General features: G+C 38.1%; 1 long non-coding RNA gene across 34 annotated transcripts in view; it reads right to left on the bottom strand.

The window, feature by feature from the left end:
* Nucleotides 1–1,047: 1,047 nt before the first annotated feature.
* Nucleotides 1,048–20,121, bottom strand: part of LOC119872612 — an 85,995-nt gene continuing 66,921 nt past the window's right edge. For 5 of the 34 annotated variants that reach the window (XR_005362639.1, XR_005362644.1, XR_005362668.1 and 2 more), the window contains 3 exons: nucleotides 14,413–14,568; nucleotides 4,828–5,013; nucleotides 1,060–1,196 (listed from right to left, as the gene is read on the bottom strand). This is a non-coding gene — a long non-coding RNA (uncharacterized LOC119872612). Of the gene's footprint in view, nucleotides 1,197–4,827; nucleotides 5,014–9,221; nucleotides 9,378–10,780; nucleotides 10,860–13,044; nucleotides 13,150–14,412; nucleotides 14,569–19,779; nucleotides 20,005–20,121 lie in introns of those variants that run through there. The other 29 variants (XR_005362652.1, XR_005362655.1, XR_005362666.1 and 26 more) reach the window with 16 other exon arrangements.

Below are 20,121 nucleotides of genomic sequence, written 5' to 3'. Positions count from 1 at the left end.
AAAAAAAAAAAAAAAATGATGTTAAACATCTTGTGTTTGTTTGCCGTCTGTATGTCTTCTTTGGAAAATGTCTATTCACTTCCTCAAATTTCCTTTTTTGGCTATCGAGTTGTAGGAGTTCTTCATGTATTTTGAATAGTAACCTCTTATCAGATCCAAGATTTGCAAGTATTTTCTCTCATTCTGTAGGTTGCCTTTCATTTAGTTGATAATTTCCTTTGCTGTGTAGAAGCTCTTTAGTTTGACGTAGTTTTTTTTTTTTTTTTTCTTTTGTTGTTTTGGCTTTTGGTGTCAAATTCATAAAATTATCCCCAAGATCAATGTCAAGGAACTTACCCTCTGTTTTCTTCTGGAAGTTTTATGGTTTCAGGTCTTATGTTCAAGTGTGTAATTCATTTTGGGTTTATTTTTGTATTTGGTAGTGAGATGATCCAGATTTATTTATTTATTTATTTATTTATTTATTTATTTATTTACTTTTGCATGTGGCTACTCAGTTTTCCAAGCACCACTTATTGAAGAGGATGTCCTTTCCCCATTGTGTAGTCTTGGAATCTTTGTCATAAATGAATAAACCAGTCTCCCATCTTTTGTAGGACAATTTAGAGCTACTCTCTGCATGGGGCTTCAGGGACTTGCTTACAATAAGCCTAAGCAAGTGCTGAGTCAATAGTACACACTGTAGTGGTTTGAACTCCTCCTGTCTTTCCCACTTTACTTCCTTCACTTTTCTTCTGGGGCTCACCTCGAGTGTGCCCAAATCCAGCCTAAGACATTAGGCCCTGAGGCCTTCAGCCTCTGGTCTATGAGCACAGGCCAGGTGAGTTCCCCAGGGGCAAGTGTAGGCCCTCTGTGGGCAAAAGAGCACACTTTTCCTTGTTCTAAGAAGAAACAATGACCCTTTTCTCAGGTCATCATTTCAAATCACAGTTTGCTATTTTAGGACACAGTTAAGGAAAATTCTGTATTGATTAGAAAGAGTTGAAAACTTCTCCCTCTTGAGTAGAATTGAAATTGTACCCCTAGCCTCCCTAGTTTCACCCCTAGATAGACTGTTATTCCTAATCCCTAGCCTTAAATCATTTTTGACTTGAATTTGATGTAAATAAGGCACTGCATATTCATGAATTGGTTTATTGCTTTTATGCCATAGTTCCTGTTTCATTTACATGATTTCCACTCAGAATGGGCAGTTCCTGAAAGATAAGAGATAAGATGTGTAAGTCTCTTTGATATGCAGTTAGGTGCTTACCTAACTGAATGTATATCTTTTTTGCTAATGGAGAAAATATTTCTTTCCTCACGTGATGATGAATGCTCTTTCTTCTTCTCATTCAGTTATGACTATGGATAAATATATCATGCATGATAAAGAAACCTTTTAAAATTATATGCATTCTTTCTCATCTAAATCAGTTCAGAACTATCATTTTGATAAATGTCCTAAAGTATTAACTGACCTAATTTTCCAGAGGTCAGGATGTGGCGGAAAGAGGAATGAGCTGGAGGACATTGGGTTAATGGCCTCACAGGCTTGAGTGAGAAAATGGAGGGCCTTGTATGCAGCAATGACACAGAGGTGCCTGTCTTCCCACACTTCATCCCAGCTCAGATATAAAAAACGCCAACTTTTATGAGATCTCTTTTTTGTTTTTTATGAGATTTCTAATGGATTGTTAGTAGTTCAAGCACAGGAGTGTCCCTTCTCATGGTCTTTCTTTCAAATAGTACATTTCTTTTCTTTCTAACTAATTGCCCTACCTCATAAGAATGAAGTCAGTGGTTCATAGAGCAGTGTATGCCCTGACCAAATTAAATCAATAAAGAATCAGAAGATTTCCCTAGGGCAATCCAATAGCCCATCCAAATAAAACAGCTTCTTCTGATAACTGACAATGCTTGTACAATCTATGAGCAGAATCCTATCTAGCTCATGTCTTCCTTTTTCTCATGTCTTTGACATGTCACGCTGGGTTTCTGGATGTGAGAAGGGAGAACAGCACCAGGCAGCATATCCAGACAGTCCTTTTGTCTGCTTATAAGCACTAATTCTCTGAACTAAGAATGTTCAGAAGATTCTCTGAACTAAGAATCTAACAACAGAGAAGTATTTTTTTTTTATTAAGTGACACCCTGTTTAGGGTCAAAGACAACTGTTAAAAGTACTATTTCTGGGTTACCTGGGTGGCTCAGTTGGTTGGGCATCCAACTCTTGATTTCAGCTCAGGTCCTGATCTCAGGGTCATGAGATCAAGCCCTGCCTTGGGCTCCATGCTCAGCACTGAGTTGGCTTGTCCCTCTCCCTTTGCCCCTCCCTCTCCTCACACTCTTTTCTTTCCTCCCTTTCTCTCTAGAATAACAGAATAAATACAATATTTTTTAAAATGAAAAGCAAAATAATATAAAATAAAAGTACTGTTTCTGGGGGCACCCAGCTGGGTCAGTCAACAAGAACATGTGACTCTAGATCTTGGGGTTGTAAGTTAAAGCTCCATGCTGGGTGTAGGGATTACTTAAAAATAAAGTCTTTTAAAAAAATACTGTTTCTGTGGGTTTTTTTCCTATTTAATGATACAGATTTATTACTTAGCAGGCATATATGTAAAATAAATATTAGGTTTGTTTATTAATCAGTGTAAGAATGTGCTTTTGGGCTTTTCTGAGCATTGGCTGCTACTTGCATTTAAAAATAACAAAGATTGGGGATCCCTGGGTAGCTCAGCAGTTTAGCACCTGCCTTTGACCCAGGATGTGATGTTGGAGACCCTGGATCGAGTCCCACATCAGGCTCCCTGCATGGAGCCTGCTTCTCCCTCTGCCTGTGTCTCTGCCTCTTGCATGAATAAATAAATAAAATCTTTTTAAAAAATTACAAAGATTAAGTCAATGAAAAAATGCACTGGTTTTTGTTTGATTTGGGGTTTTTAAAAAGATTTTATTTATTTATTTGAGAGAGAGAGAGAGCAGGAGTGGGGGATGGGCAGAGGGAGAGGGAGAAGTAGACTCCCCACTGAGCATGGAGCTTATGTGGGGCTTGATCCCAAGACCCTGAGATCATGACCTGAGCCAAAGGCAGACGCTTGACTGGGCCACTCAGGTGCTCCAAGGCACTGTTCTTTATTATAGGTGGTGTCAAGGCAAGCTGATGAATTGAATTTCTCTGACTGCACAACTGAGGAAAGCCTGTTAGAGATGAGGGCTCTGTAACCTTGTTGAGATTAGGTCAAATTTGCACCGGAGAGAGGGTCTCTTATGTGGAGTCCAGGACTGGGAAATAACAGAAACTCAACAGTAGATGTTTGAATGGATGGATTGATGGAGGAGAATGAATGCATGAGACTGAGAAATGGGGTGGCACAGTTCTATGGTGATTTAGCTAGTTTGGGGATGGACTTTCTTCTCAGCTGAGTTACCCTAGGAATGGTGGAGAGGTCTCTGTGTTCTGACACCATCAGCGGTAGGAAGATACTAACCAGCAGATGGCTTATTGTCTATTATTGTATCAAAGAGACACGTATTCAGCACGCTTTTGAAATGAAATATAAGTAATCATCAAAGGAAACAGCCCAATTTCTTTTTCCAATTGGAAAACTCAAATAATATGTATAATAATTTTTTCTATTGTATTTCTCATATTTATAAAAGAGAAAATAAAATTCAAAAGAGCAAGAGTTCAGGTATCAGCACTAACGTTCTCCCAAGCTATCATCACACACTTGGAGATGTTTGGTGTATGGTCCTGCCATTCTGTTATAGTTTTACTAAGGCTGGCTCATGAATTTGAAGTGTCTATTGTTTGGAAGTCACATTAGTTCCAAAAGTTCAGTTCTTTAAAGATAAGTTCTTATTTCAAATTACTTTTACTCTTTTTTTTTTCCTAGTGAAATAAATTTGGCTTAACTTGCTTACATCCTCTGAATTATATACTAAATGATTTTTAATTATTTTATTAAAAAGATGGAGGAAAGATTTTCAACAAGTAAATGTGATCAAATGAAATGTTTACAAAGCAGTAAACTAACCTCTGTATTTTCATTTTTAAAAGATGATGTGAGGTTTTTTTCTTAAAGTATAATGAATATACAGTGTCATATTAGTTTTAGGTATACAATATAGGTGATTCAACAATTCTAAACACTACTCAGTGCTCATCAGAATAAGTGTACTTTTAATCCCCTTCACCTATTTCACCCATTCCCCTCACCACTTACCCTCTGGAAACCACCAGTTGGTTCTCTGTATTTAAGAGTCTTTTTTTTCTTTGTTTTGTGTAGAATTTAAGAAACAAAACAAAAGAACAAAACAGATGAGATGAGTTTTGAATTAAACCTTGGTCTGCTCCATGTCTGGTTTTGGTTCTATTTAGTTCAATATTGTCAATTATATATTTACCCTCTCACTCTCAGATCACTTGGCTTGGGGAAATCATATTGCAAGAAACCCTATGGAGAAGCCCATGTGGAGAGGAAGCCTCCTGCCAATGTCATGTGAGTGAGCTTGGAAGTGGATCCTCTGGCCCTAGTCAAAAATTCTGAGACTATGGCCCTAGCCAACACTTGATCACAGCCTTATGAGAGACCCTGAGCCAGGCCATCCAGCTAAGTCATTTCTAGCTCCCTGACCCTCAGAAAGCATATGAGAAAATAAATGTATATTGTTTCAAGTAGCTACTTTTAGGGTAATTTGTTATGTAGTAGTAGATAACCAATACAGAGTATGAAAAACCTTACATTGTCCACCATGCCACTATATTTTTTCTTACTCTGATACCCACTCTATTTCTGGTCATTTTGGAAATGTGATTTTTATTCACCTTCGTGGCTTTACCTCATCTGTGGAACTTGACTTTTGACAAATTTTTCTTGACCTTGAACTTTTATTCCTTTCCTCAAACTGGGATCCAGTGTGTCTCCTTAATTATTGCCCTCTCAATGACTTTACAGTTCAGTGCAGACTCCTTGGTTCATTTGGGCTGCGGTATGGGAACCATTTCTAGATCATTGATGTCAAGGTCTGTCAATCAATATTTTCAGTAGGAAAACAAGGTGAAGAATTCCTTAGAAAAAAATACTTGCTATGTTTTTATAAATTATTCTTACTAATATCATTACCTTATTTTAAGCCTGATATTAAAGAATTTTAGAGGCAGGGAGGAAATTTAGAAATGGCATAATCTGACTACTAGATTTATTTATACACGATAAAATGAGGCCCCCGAGGTTAGGTGATGTTCCCAACATCACTCAACTAGTTACTAAGTTCATTAATAGTGAGAAATACCATTTATTTATTTAGATTTTGTTATTTATTCATGACAGACACAGAGAAAGAAGCAGAGACATAGGCAGAAGTAGAAGCAGGCTCCCTGTGGTGAGCCTGATGCGGGACTCGATCCCAGGACTCTGGGATCACACCCTGAGACAAAGGCAGATGCTCAACCACTGAGCCTCCCAGGTGCCTGAGGAATACTATTTAAATGCCATAGGTATGTGGAGGATAAGTAAAGTGAAATAGTGCTTTTGGAGAGGTGGGAGGCTAGAGTGGGGTTTTGCTGAGGATATCTGTGGAGCTCTTCTACCTGAGTGAGTCCTGGCTCATTAGCAGAGACTGGACACTGAAGACAATGAACCATTGGTATGACTCCGGATGGCTGGGTCAAATAGCAGCTACTCAATGTGAGTATTGAGCCTCTATGGGAAGACATAAAAGTCTTAGAAGACTTATTAGAATAGGTTGACAATGTATAGGAACTGAATGGATAGTGTAGATGGTAACGGCTTATGAAATTAGTGTGGAGAGACATGAGGAAAGGTGTTAGTGTTTCATTCTATATACTTTGATATCTTTAAATCTTTTATGGTAAGAATGTATTTGTGCATTTCTTGTGTAATTTTTATAAAGTCTTACAAATTTTTACCAAAAAAATTTTAGAAATTGGGCTTGGAAGTAGAATTTGTGGTTATGTGTTACATGCACATAACTCAACAATTGTTTCTGTCAAACAAATAACACAAGTGGATTATAGGTAAGGAAAAGCCAAAAACAGTCTAGAAACTGAGACAAATGCCCTGATGGAAGTGAAAATCACAGGTAATAGATTCAAATACAACTGATTCCATGAGAAGAAATGAGGTGAAGTTATGGCTTAAGAGATTCAAATGAATTGTAATGAAAAGCTTCTTTATAGTAGAGCTATTCAGAGCAGGAAGGAAATTTAGTAACAGATTATTTGGGCAAGGTAGGATGTTTTCCCTTGGATATTTTATAAATGGAATTAAAAATCACTTGTTTCTGACTAATTGGATATAGTTCAGCCTATGGGTTGAATTAGTCAACATCTTCTCTATTTGGTTAATAATAGAGGAAAAACTAGTAGCAACTTTGATGGTCACAGTCAACATGAAATCATTTTACATTTTTAAAAAGATTTATTTATATTAGAGAGAGAGAGAGAGCAGGGGGGAATAGAGAGTGAAGAGGAGTCTTAAGCAAATTCCATGCTCAGTGTGGAGCAAGATGCAGGGCTCGATCTCAAGAACCTGAGATCACAACCTGAGTCAAAACCAAGCGTTCGAAACTTAACTGTGCCACCTAGGCACCATGATATGAAATCATTTTAAAATAAAATAAAGGTGTGTGATAAATCTGTGTGTTCTAAGTACTTAACTAAGTCCTGAGAAATAAATTTCATTTTAATATCTCTGGTAGATGTCTTCACTTTATTTCTCACCAATGGCTGAAATCCAGACCTCTAAATTTTTTAAATGTTCTAAAATTTAGCTATATTTCCTATTTTTCTATAGTGGACACATATTGTGTATAGTTAAAAAAATATAAAACGGGGATCCCTGGGTGGCGCAGTGGTTTAGTGCCTGCCTTTGGCCCAGGGCGTGATCCTGGAGATCCAGGATCGAATCCCACGTCGGGCTCCCGGTGCATGGAGCCTGCTTCTCCCTCTGCCTGTGTCTCTGCCTCTCTCTCTCTCACTGTGTGCCTAACATAAATAAATAAAAAAATTAAAAAAAAAAATAAAACCTACAAAGGAGAAAAGGCAAATTTCTGGAATACCTGATAGAGTAAAATCTCACTATTTTGGACTGATTGGAAAAAAACAGAATATTTCATTTTAAAATATTTTAATGCCTTAACATAATTATTATGCATAACATAAGCCAGGATAAAAAAAAATAGTTGTTTATAATGAACAAATAAGAGTTATCTGACTCCAAAATATGTGGAAGCCAAGCTTGTTTATTATAAATGGTTTAAACATTTTATCTTGATTAAGCTATTAATTTATTCTAGCAGTAAAAGATGACTTGTTTGAAAAATCAGCCTCTAACCACACGTAATCACAGTTTTCAAATAGAACCTGTTTTTTCCCTGGTGGTTTTACTTCCTGTCTTTCTTCTCTCTGTGAAGTGACAATCTCAGTTTTTGATTGTGTAAGGGAAAGAGGCTGAGTCAAAGAAAGGAAGGAGGGGCAAACGTCATGCCTAACTTCTACAAAGGAGCTTAGCAAACCAAATGCCAACAATTAAATGAGACCAGTTTTCACACATGATAATTATTTGGCATAGCTGATTTGCTTTAAAATTCATTCCTCAAGGAGTATATTTATCACTCCCAAATACTGATATCCTGGTCAAGAAATGACACAGGGTAAGGGAATCTTAAGTTAGTCCAAATATCATATTGGAATCTTACTTATTAAGAAATATTAAAATTACTTAAAATAATGGCTATTTTTCATTTGAGACATTTTCACTCCCCCTTTTCTTTGTATTGTGATTTTTAAATATGAAATTTTGTTTGCTTCCTGTTTTGTTTGCTTTAGTGTATTTTCAATTATTAGCTCAAGAGCTAATATTTAAGGATAAAACAATTTTACGAATGGTGAATTTATAACTATTCAAATGCTTATTTTTATCTTGCATACTTTGAAATGTTTTCTTCCAAGTTTTAAACTAATGAGTATCTATTACTTTTACAGTAAGAAAGAAACTCTACATTAAGAGATAATAAAGGAACAATTGATTCAGAACTTTGTATCTTTTGTGGGAGGGGAGTTCACTGGCTGTGCCACCCTGAAATCCTATCTGAGGAGAGATGTGGAGGAGATTTGTGTCCAGCAATCTCCTCCAAATCACGAGGCAAGCAGATGATCTGAAAAGGCCCCAGGCTAGAGTGAGTGTCCACTCCTTTTCTAGACTATGCCTGGGGAGGCAGAGATCTCTCCTGAATTTCTTAAAGATTCACGAGAAGGAAAAAGAAAAGGAAAGACCTAGTGAGACACAGTCTTTCCCCTTAGCCACAGGGGTTCCTTTCCAAGACCCCCAGTGGATTCCTGAAACTGCAGGGAGTATTGAACCACATACAGTTGACCTTTGAAAACCATGGAAGTCAGGGGCACCACACTCTGCACAGTCGAAAAATCTGTGTGTAACTTTTGGCTTCCCAAAAACTTAACTAGGAAAAGCCTGCTGTTGACTGGGAGCCTTAATGATAACATAAACAGTTTGCTAACTCCTACTGTGTATGTTATATGTATTATCCACTATATTCTTACAACAAAGTAAGCTAGAGAAAAATGTTATTAAGAAAATCACAAAGAAGAGAAAACACATTTACAGTACTGTACTGCATTTATTGAAAAAAAAATCTGTGTATAAGAGGACCTGCACAGTTCAAATCGGCACTGTTTGAGGTTTAACTGTACATATCTACGATGAAGTTTAATTTATAAATTAGGCACAGTGAGAGGTTAACAGCAACAATAATAAAATAGAATACTTAGAGCAATATACTGTAGTAAAAGTTATATGAATGTGGTCCCTTTCTCAAAACAGCTTGTACTATAATGCAGTGAGATGCAAAGAAATTGCCTACGTGATGGGAGGAAGTGAGGGCAATGATGTGGGCATGTGATGCAGTGTTAGTTAGGCTGCTGTTGACCAGACTATATGTCAGAAGGATGATCATCTGCTTCTGGATTGTGGTTGACTGTGGCTAACTGAAATGTCCTCCTCCCGCTCCTCCATGAAGAAATGAGTTTAATTTAAAAATTTTTCATGAGGCACAGCAAAGGAAACCATCAACAAAACAAAGCATTTCTCCGTACTAAATGGGAAAAAATACTTGTAAATCATACATCCAATAAAAAATAATATCCAAAATACATAAAAAATTTACATATTTTACTATCAAAAAACTCAAACGACCTGATTAAAAATGTGCAGAGGACTTGAACAGATATTTTTCCAAAGAAGACATCCAGATGGCCAACAGACCAATGAAAAGATCCTCAACATCACTCATCAGCAAGTAAATGCAAATGAAAACCGCAATGAGACATCACCCTCCAACTGTCAGAATGGCTAGAAACAAAGAGATAAGAAATAATACTCTTAACTATGGAGAACAAACAGAGGGTTGCTGGATGGGAGGTGAGCATGGGATGGGCTAGATGGGTGATGGGCATTAAGGAGGGCACTTGTGGTGATGAGTGCTGGTTTTATATGTAAATGATGAAATCACTAAATTCTATTCCTGAAACCAAGATTATACTATATATTAGCTAACTAGAATTTAAATAAAAACTAAAAAAAAAAAAAAAAGAAAAAAAAAAGAAAAACAACTGATGGCAAGAATGTGGAGAAAAAGAAAACTCGTAAAAAAAAAAAAAGAAAAGAAAACTCGTGCACTGTTGGTGGGAGTGAAAACTGATACAGCCCCTGTGAAAAATAGTATGGTGTTTCCTCAAAAAGCTAAAAATAGAAATGCCATATGATTTATCAATTCTATTTCTGGGCATTTATCTGAAGAAAACAAAAACACCACTTTAAAGAAATATGTGTACCTCTATGTTTATTGCAGCATTATTTACAATAGCCCAGAGACATGGAAGCAACCAAGTGCTCATCACCTGATGAATGGATAAAGAAGATGTAGCATACATACCACATGGAACATTACTCAGCCAGAAAAAAGGAATAAGAATGAAATCCTGCCATTTGCAACAACATGGATGGATCTAGAGGGTATTATGCTAAGTGAAAAAAGTCAGACAGAGATTTTACTCACATATGGAATTTATTTATTTTTTTTAATTTTTATTTATTTATGATAGTCACACAGAGAGAGAGAGAGAGAGAGAGAGGCAGAGACATAGGCAGAGGGAGAAGCAGGCTCCATGCACCGGGAGCCCGATGTGGGATTCGATCCTGAGTCTCCAGGACCGCGCCCTGGGCCAAAGGCAGGCGCCAAACCACTGCGCCACCCAGGGATCCCCCACATATGGAATTTAAAAAACAAAACAAACAAACCAAAACAGAAAGAGACTCATAGATACAGAAAACAAACTAATGGTTACCAGAGAGGGAAAGGGTTGTGGGGGTGAGCAAAATTGGTGAAGGGGCTTAAGAGGTACAAATTTTGGGTTATAAAGTAAATAAGTCATAAGACTTTTTTTTTTTCACAACACAAGGTATGTAGTTAATAATATCATAGTAACTTTGTGACAGATGATGACAGGTGGTAACTAGACTTACAGGGCAGACCATTTTGTAATGTATACAAAATAAAAAAAAATCTAATCATTATGACGTACACCTGACACTAGTAGGACATTGTATGTCAATTATGCTTCAATTAAAAAAAATCCATTAAGAAAGCACTGTAAGCAAAAAAGTGTATGTGTGCATTCACTTATTCATTAATTCGTAGTGGTTGCCTCCAGGGAGGATAGCAGGGTAGTGGCTGGAGATGGAGGAAGATTTACCTTCCAGTGTAGACAGATGCTTCTGTACATTTTGACCTTTCAACCATGTATGTATAATATCTAGTCAAAAGGTATTTTCCTGAAGAAAGAGTGAGAGAAAAAAAATGCTTTTTATTTTTTCCTGAATAACAACATAAGAGGACTAACATTAAGAGCATAAGAAAATACATAACAAAAAAAGAAAGAAAATACATAACAGTACCATGCTGAGATGTAATTATTTGTAGGTAAAGAGATTCAAATTATTTTCCCTGTTTCCCTTTTTGCTTAGTTGAAATTGACCTGTTTTCTAAAGTGAACCTATTTTGTTTGTGTTATTAGAAGAGGAAGTAGAGCAAAGTATTACAGTAGACTGTTGTGAACACTTCCTCTGCATTAGGGAGACTTATATAATTTTATGAGCTAGATATTGTTTGAGCATCTGTCTATGGCAACTAGGAAATCAGAGAAACCAAGTACCTGCAAGTCATAGCAAGTCCAGGGGATGTAGGCAGTGAACCTGAGAGTGGGCTCTTTCCCACTATACTCTACTGCCCCATACTCTATTGCCTCACAGCAATGGACTGCAGCAATGGATAATTAAAAATTATATAAGAAGGAAAAAAAAGGAGTAATATGACTTTGACTTTACAAAATGATTGTGACTTATAAAATAGGCCAAATATATATATATATATATATATATATATATACATACATATATGTATATATATATTTTTTTTAAATAGGAGAGAAACCCCACAGTGTACTTATTAGCTCAAAGAGAGATGAAGATTTTCCCTTACTCTTATGCCAACTGTGTACAAGTGACACGCAATCATTACAGACAACTCAAATAATGTGGAAAAAGTATGAAGGTGAAATGTAAAACACTATTTTAAGTCTGAAAAATACTGCGAAGTGCCATTCAGTGGGCCTTTTTTGTAGACATCTGCCCATGCATGTGCTCAAAATGGTGGGCAGACAGAAAAATGGAGAATAGATGGAATATTTTTGTTTTTAATAAAAATAGTAGTCTTAATTTTACCTGAATTTCATAGAAAAAAGGAACTGAAGGGAAATAAAAAAGAATTGTTGGCTTTTCTATAAATATGCCATTCTCTCAACATATATTGTTTTATAAAATTTTTTTCTGGAATTAAGTAAAAGTAATTATGACAACCATTCAGCATTATTGTGCTATTAAAAATCAACATGTTTCAGATTTAGAAAGTATCAGTGGATTGTCCCCTACTACTTAGCAGGGTGAGGATCAGCACTGTCCCATCTCCTCCCATGTCTGCTCCCCATCTCCCAATTTCTTCCCAGCAGGTGTTTCTGTAATTCTTCAGTCAGAAAAGAAGAAAAAGATTTGTGATACTGTTTGCTTCTCTCCAGATGTGGAGACATTTGTGAAACTTTTCAGGAATATATTGACTTTCAGTGTGGTTTCTGGTATATTGGACAGGATTAGAAGCCTGGTTCCACATCTCTACCTTCCTCTTCTGGCCAATAGAGTTAGAAAGTTTTGCATTAATGTGTGATTATGCATGCATTTATGCACACACACATACACACACAGGCATGTGTGTGTGTGTATGTGTGTGTTTGTGTGATAAGTGGCTAACACTGAACCATTTCCCCACTGATTCAATTTAAAATAGTCAATTTGATGATCATTTCATCACAGATTTGTAGTTCTATGCCTTCCTTTTCAATATTTATATATTCAATTGCTTTAAAAATCTTTTTATTATGCTGGCTAGAGCTTCCAGAAGCCCTAGAATATGGTTAAACAACAATTATTGCTTTCCAATCTTAAAAAAATCTTTTGTGGTAATGTAAAAAATTCAAAGTCTGGAGTGAAAAACTAAGGTTCTCTTAATTCTCTTAACCTCCCTCCCTAGGTAGCTATTATCCTTCCAGATATTCTTATTTACGTTTATTACATATACACACACACATACACAAACATGATTCTAGTTATTTTTTACAAAAATTAAAACTCACAATATATAGTTCCATGATTTGCTTTTCTTACTTAATATTTCATGGAGATCTATCTCATTCTATAAAAATCATCATTTTTTAACAACTACACTGTATTTTACAATATAAGTGTCTATAAATTGTTTCTATATAGATGGGCATTTTGGTTGTGTTTAATATGTAGCTAATAGAGGCAATGATGCAATGCTCAACTCTATATAAAAGTCTTTGCATATACTCATCAATACTTGTGTAGGGGAGTGTCCTATAAGTGGAAATTCTGCTTATACACATACCTGATTTTGCTATTGCCAAATCATCTTCGAAACTGGTTGTATCAGTTTACTTCTTCTCTGATTTTGTGTAAGTATGTCCATTTCCTCATCTCTTTCCAATGCTTTCTTATTTTAACCATTGAATAAATAAAAATTAACCAAGTGCTATTAGACATTAGCCTTCTCAACCAGAAAAAAAAAAAAAAAAGAGTTGTTCACAGGCAAATTGACTTACTCATGATTTATCTGAAGATTCCCACTGACAATCCAATAATGATGTTAATAGTTAATGAAATCATCAGTGACAAGTTACTTAAGTCGATGGAAGATAAGAGACAAAGAGTGGGCAACAGGCCACTAACACCATTCATAGGAGAGTATGGCAGGGAATGCTGGGACTGTCACTCACTGCTTACATGCTGTCACACATCTGTCTCTCCTCTACAGCACCCCCACTAACGTTTTGTACGTGTATGATTCCTGGATTTGTAAGTCTTTGAGTCTAAACATCTGTGTCTTCTGCTGCCACATAAGCTCCATGAGGGCAGAGACATTCTCATCTTGCTCATCCTTTCCCCCCAGCATCCCTCACAGTGCTGTCACAGGGAGGAAAGAGTTTGAACTTTATTCAATTAAAGTTCAATTATGTGTCAATAAATGTGTCAGTAAAAGCCTTTTGTTGTTGTTATCATCCCCATAACAGAGTTACATTTCACATAGCTAGAGAAATGGTGAAAGCCTGATACACTAAGACCATTGGGTTTTATTCTTCTTGGATGTACTTGATCCCTTTGACCAGGGTGTTCATCAGCACTGCATGGCTAGCTCTCCACATTTACTGACTTCTATTCAATGTCACACACTTTGCAATGGTATAACCCTTTGCTACAATGAGTTATTCTTAGGAGTTTTTTTTAAGATTTTATTTATTATTTATGAGAGACAGAGAGAGAGGCAGAGACATAGGCAGAGGGAGAAGCACAGCAGGATTCCTGCTGGGAGCTTGATGTGGGACTCGATCCCAGGACCCCAGCATCACAACCTGAGCTGAAGGCAGATGCTCAACCACTTAGCCACCCAGGTGCCCCCTTAGAAGTTATCGTGACTAAAAAAATCCATTGCCTTTCATCACTGCTCACCTCCCTCCATACCCCCCCATACTTGTAGATATAGACTTCCAACCTGGCAGCCAGTCAAGAAGGTAGAGTATAACTATCTCGATTCTGCCAGGAGAAGGCTTTCTCCTGCCCTCCAGGATTCAGCTCTTAGTAAATGGCAAAATCTTACTCTACACTTGGAGTCTGTGCTTTTTAAAAAATTTCCCTCAAAGTGTAGGTAATGGAAAATCCAACTCACATTGGTAAAACAATGAAAATTCATATAACTTACTTTAAGTGTTGGCTTGATTCTAGTAGCTCAAACATGTCATCATGGATCTCCTTCCTTTCCATTTCTCCTCTGTCTCTCATGGTGTCTGCTTTATCTTAAGATTAACTCCCCTCATGAATTTAAGATAACTTCCAGATGTTCTCCGTTGCTTCCTTGCTAGAAGAGAGAGAGTTAGAAGTAGAATTAGTACTACCAAAACCACATGGTTTCTACCTAATGGGGAAGAGTTGGAACAAATGCTGAGAGGTTGTGACAATATCCTACAAGTCAATAATAACTGGCCTAATATCACACTTAGTGATCACCTACCTTTGGTCAGGGAAGTATTACTCTCCCCAATTTACAAATAAGGAAATTAGAATATGTCCAAAATTGTACAATTAAGAGTGGAGGAAGCACTAGGAGTCCAGATTTAGAGTTCACAATTAAACTTGTTACACACTGAGAGTGACTGAAGGGTTTTTAAGGTGGTGTGATACGTGTAAAGCAATGTTTTCACCGCCTTGGAAGCACACCATTAAATCTCTTGATCAATCGTTAAATTTCCTTACATCACCAATCAAAGCATGTTTAGACCCCTCAAAAGTGCTCCTCCCTCTCTCCCACACCACCTCTCCAGTACTCTAAAACAGGCATTCTAAAGTATTTAAAATATTAAATCTTTTCATCATAACATAGCTAACAAGAAGCATTAGATACAAATTCAATTTAATTAAAAATAGAAAGTACAGAGAACAGAGACTCCGTTATTAACTTGAAACAGGAAACAAGTAAAACCTAAATAATCCCTCAAATTATAAGATAAAATTGTCCTCTTTAACACAGTCTCCAGTGATTCTCTGGATCCTATTGCCTCCTGTTTTCAGGAAGTTTTCTCCTGTAAGTATTTCTTCCTGCTTTTGTGTTTTCAAAGCTCTTCCTGTACTACCCCATTCCCGTTGGTATGAAAGAATGCTATCATTTCTCTCATTAAAATGTCCAAAACCCCCACATTCCCTCCAAGGAATAGTGTCTGGCTTGTGGTGTGTACTTACTATCTATTTGATAATGAATGAATGAATGAATGTATCAGTGAGTGAGTGAATGAATGAATGGCTTGATAGTCATCCTTCTCCTTCGCTCTCTGCATCTGCGAAGTCACTCATATCTGTAGATTCTTCATGATGCCTTTCATGCCTATCCTTTCCTTCTCTTTTCATGACCACAACCCCAGGGGACGTTCTCCAGACCTCTACCTCCACTCAGTCCAGTCCTCAGACCTGCCCAGAGCCCTGAAATCACTTTCACTTACAGATTAAATAGGAAAGTATGTGACCTCTCTCTCTCTCTCTCTCTCTCTTTCTTCATCATGATATTTGAAAAGCCAAGCCAACTCTCTGTTGCCTTAAATATAAGTATAAAATCCTTAGCTCAGTTTTCGATGGACTTCATGTTATGATATCAAAATATTTTCCAAACTTGATTTCCAGTTATTCTCCTAACAGAATCTCTCTTTCTACTATCTTTGGACCACCCCAGTGCATACTTAATTACAGACCTTTACTCCCATTCTTGCTCCAGACTCTCCAAATCTGGCCTCAATTACAAGGGTTATCTTGAATCTCACTTTATTTTATGAATTCTTCCTCCAGCCCTGCAGCCCAGTGACACCTCTTTGAATCTGGAGCCCTCATTCACTTACGGTTCACTTGGTCACATGATAAGGGCTCGAGAAATTCTTCTACTGTATTTTTAAAACATTGTTGCCTAACTTTCCCATGTCAGTTATCTTTTAAATTTTGTTTTGTTCCTCCTAGGATGTGGTATATTAGGTTCTATGTTAATTGAGTCATTAATTTGAATATTAGTCAGTATAGACTAGGTTATGCTGCAGTAACCCAGTGACCCGTGGATCTCAGTGGCTTAAAAGAGCTGAAGTTTCTTTCTCATCTGCCCTCCTTAAGCTGTGGGAGCTTGCCCTTCATGGGCTCTCAGAGACCCGGGCTAACAGACACTACAACCCTCCACAGGTGAGTTCCATTCTCCAGGTCTTAATTTCCTTCCATCAGATGTGACACTCATCACTCCCGCTCACTGCCTTTTGACCAGAGAAATGCACATGGCTGGCTCCACCTAACTGCAAGGGGAGTGGGAAATTGAGACAGCACATAGATATTGAAGCAAACTATTTATATCATGAATAATGCAATAGATAGCTACATAAATTGTGACCTTACTTAGAATGGACCACATAGAAGATAAGTTTTAAGACAGTAGCTGTTTCATGCAGCTGAAAAATGTTATTCAATTTATTTGCATATTGAGGATAGGGACTTCATTACGTGTGGTTTAATTTAAGGTAAAAGCTCAATTCGGGGTCAAACCATAACAAGCTTATTGTTCATGCCTTGGAGTTAAGTATCAACCGGTGGTGATTCTTTTGTACACAAAGCCATTATTTTTAAAACTTACTTGCAAAGTCTTAAAAGATTTTCATAGATCCCAGGATGACTATGGAAATCATCTCTTTATTTAAGATGTGGTTGATGCCTGGCTAGAAAGAAATGTCACTTTCTTAGCATCTCTTACTAGCAACCAAACAGGGAATTGTGACACTTGGTGTGTCACTGTCACTCAATCTGTACCGAAGGATTTTCAGGTCAGAAGTGCACTTCTCAGTTCCCCTGCTGAAGCGACAAGATCTATAATCAGTTAATGAAATGTTTTCATGATTCATGACTAGGGTATCTCACTCAGATGTAACTGAAATAGCACAGCCTATTCTGGCTTGAAAAGATAAAGCTGTGTGCGAACTTATTATGCAATAAAGAATACCTTCACGTTCATTACCTTCAAATCACGCTTGGTAGACTAGCATTTGGATACGTCAAAGTTAGAGTAATGACTGGGTTACTTTTTAAGATGTAGATCTGTGGGATATTAGGCAGGCTTTTAGTAGGCACTGCTAAAGTCCAAATAGCTGTTCCTGACTACGTATCAAGCAATATGGCTGTTGCCTTTCAAAGGGAAAATTTCTAATTGCAACTTTCCAAAAACTTTTTCTCATGAGGTGAAGTAAGACTTTAGAAAGAATCTCTGTAATCTGCATGTGTGGCGGATCCCTGCTATATCCAGCACTCCCTTTCTTCCTTATTACCTCCTTCTTCCTTCCTTCTCTCTTCTTTTTTTTTTTTTTCCACCTTGGGTACAGAGGGTTGACGTAAGCATTCATTAAGCATTAATGTTCGTGGACGTTATTATCACTGGCCCTTATATGGCCTTTGTCTCATTTGTTGATAAGCAAGTGAGTTTATTTTTGTTTGATGTCTCTTATCAGCAGACTCCACTACCTTTCCCGTCTCACCATTACAAGCAAATATTTAAATGTAATCTGCATCTTTGTATTTGCATACCTTCTTGCCAAGTGCATATTGCTTTTTGTATGTATCACTAGTTTATGTAAATAGTATTTTCAATCTCATTCTCGTTATTACCATGTTTCTTAAGTCCACATCCTTTGACGTATGAACTTCCATTGGTTCTAATAGTTACTGGTAGATCATGGTGTATATCTGCCGTGGATTGCTTTCCCAGTAATGGGAACCAGGTCACCCCCAACACCTGGCCACCACAAACAATGCTTCAGTGAACATCCTCATGCAGGTCTCCCGAAGGCCATGCATCAGAATTCCCATGGTGCTAGAGTAGAAATGTAGGACTTAGCCATGGCATGTCGCTGAGATAGGTGTGCAGCACTGTACTGTGACTCCTCCTCCCTATCCTCATGAATCTAAAGCAGCCATAGCATTAGCACCATTTGATCTTGTCTCTTCACCTCAGTTGGTTTAATCAGGGATCAATATTGGCCTCATGCAGGGCCAATGAGTCCCAGGGCACTGGAGCTCAGTTAAGGAAGGATAACTTTGAGGGAAGAAGGAATTTCAGTGTAAGTCAGGGCAGTAAGACAAAAGCCCGACTCTAGGGACAGAACACTGTCATGGGAAATAAGGGGGAAGCTGATATGTGGTGAATGGGGGGGGGGGGGGTGCCTTGGCTCAGTGGATTCCTAGCTTAGAAGCCTGCAGACAGGCCTCCCCCACGTCAAGACCCCCTGTGCCTCAGCAGTTGGTGCCAGAGCCATGTGGTGAGCAATGATCCAGTTTCAGCAAAACATCATCATCTCTCACATTAAATTAATGATGTTAATTTGAATGTTATTGCTTTTGTAGTTCTGCTTGTAATTAATTTGTAAATTTGTTTTGGTTTTATAACTGTAAACGAGCCATGATCATAAGGACTTTATACCTAATTTTATGTTACTTTATATTTGAGTAGCAATGCGATAAAAAAAAAAAAAATTAAAATCAACCCCGAAGGGATCCCTTTGTTTCATGAAAGTGCGGATTTTGCAATGCAGGCCAGGGAAGTGTTGCCCAAGTCTGATTTCACAGAGTTGGCTCTGGGGTCCAACTTTAAGGCAAACACATTTATTCCTGTTTGATATCGTCTTGTTAGGTTCCAGTCCTGGTGATCTTTTTTACTCTTAATTCTCCCATCCCAGAGCTTGCTTTCCTTCCAGCTTCATGCCTTTGGCAGATTTAAAAAGTATGCTACCAGTCAATGTTCTCAGTTGCAAGCAACAAAATCAACTCTGGCTGATGTAAATAGAGAAACAATTGATTGCAAAGATGTGGGGCGGCTCCCGGAATCACTGGGGAGGCCATAGAACCCTGTGCCATGGCAGGGAAGGAGCAGGAAAGACGCCACCACAGACCAGGGTACGAGACCCGACTGTGGAGGACGTCACTGCTTGTGCCTGGATGGCCCCCGCCTGCCCAGCCTGTGGCCCTGGACCGTGGACGCAGGCCCTGTGACGTGCCAGTGCTGCATGGAAACCCAGAGCCACTGCCACAACCTATCTCTGCCATGGAAAGGATTTGCCTCTATCATTCTCTGAGTTCCCATCCTCTGGCTTAAAACTGAGGGTGCGTTAGCCTGAGTGGCAAGTCCTGGGTCACCTACCTGCACCCTAGCTGGAAGCGAGCTGGGAATGCAAGTATCTGGTATTTTCTGGATCTACTATTGGAGGTGAGCTCTGCCTCCCATCAGGGCTTGTTATACAAGCTATTCCCCTAATATAGGAAGGAGGTTCGGGGGATCCTGTGTGACTCAGGCAGCTAGCTAAACATCTGCCCTGGGCTCAGGTCATGATCCAAGGGTCCTGAATCCAGCACCTATATCTGACTCCCTGCTTAGCAGGGTCCTGCTTCTCCCTCTGCCTGTGTCTCTGCCTCTCTGTGTCTCTCATGAATGAATAAATAAAATCTTGAAAAAAAAAAAAAAAAAGGAGGTTCAGATGCCAGGCAGGCAAAACAAGGACTTTATATGCTCTATGCCTACTTTTTTTTTATCCAAGTAATTGTCAAAAGTGGAGCATAGGACCAGGGTGAGTGAGGACAGCTAGAGTTGGCAAGGGGCCTTTCTCCTGCAACTCCGCTTGTACTGATGACCAGCAGGATGCCGAGGGCTGGGACCAGGCAGCAAGTGACGTTTGCCCCGGCTATCTGCCTCATGCACAAATAGTTTCTTGGGTTTTCTCCCAAACTCACATTCCTGAAAGGAGGAGGAGGGAGGAGACAGGAGGAGAGCATGTTAGTTCTTGTTTTGTTTGAGTTCTTTCATCTGGCTAGATGCATTTCCAGTACCATGTAAATCAATGGCTTTTTTCAT

The sequence above is a fragment of the Canis lupus genome, chromosome 7 (assembly GCF_011100685.1).
Source record: "Canis lupus familiaris isolate Mischka breed German Shepherd chromosome 7, alternate assembly UU_Cfam_GSD_1.0, whole genome shotgun sequence".
In the NCBI taxonomy this organism is placed as follows: domain Eukaryota; kingdom Metazoa; phylum Chordata; class Mammalia; order Carnivora; family Canidae; genus Canis; species Canis lupus.
The sequence above is the reverse complement of the archived record's forward strand: the minus strand, read 5'-3'. Positions and strand labels throughout refer to the sequence as shown.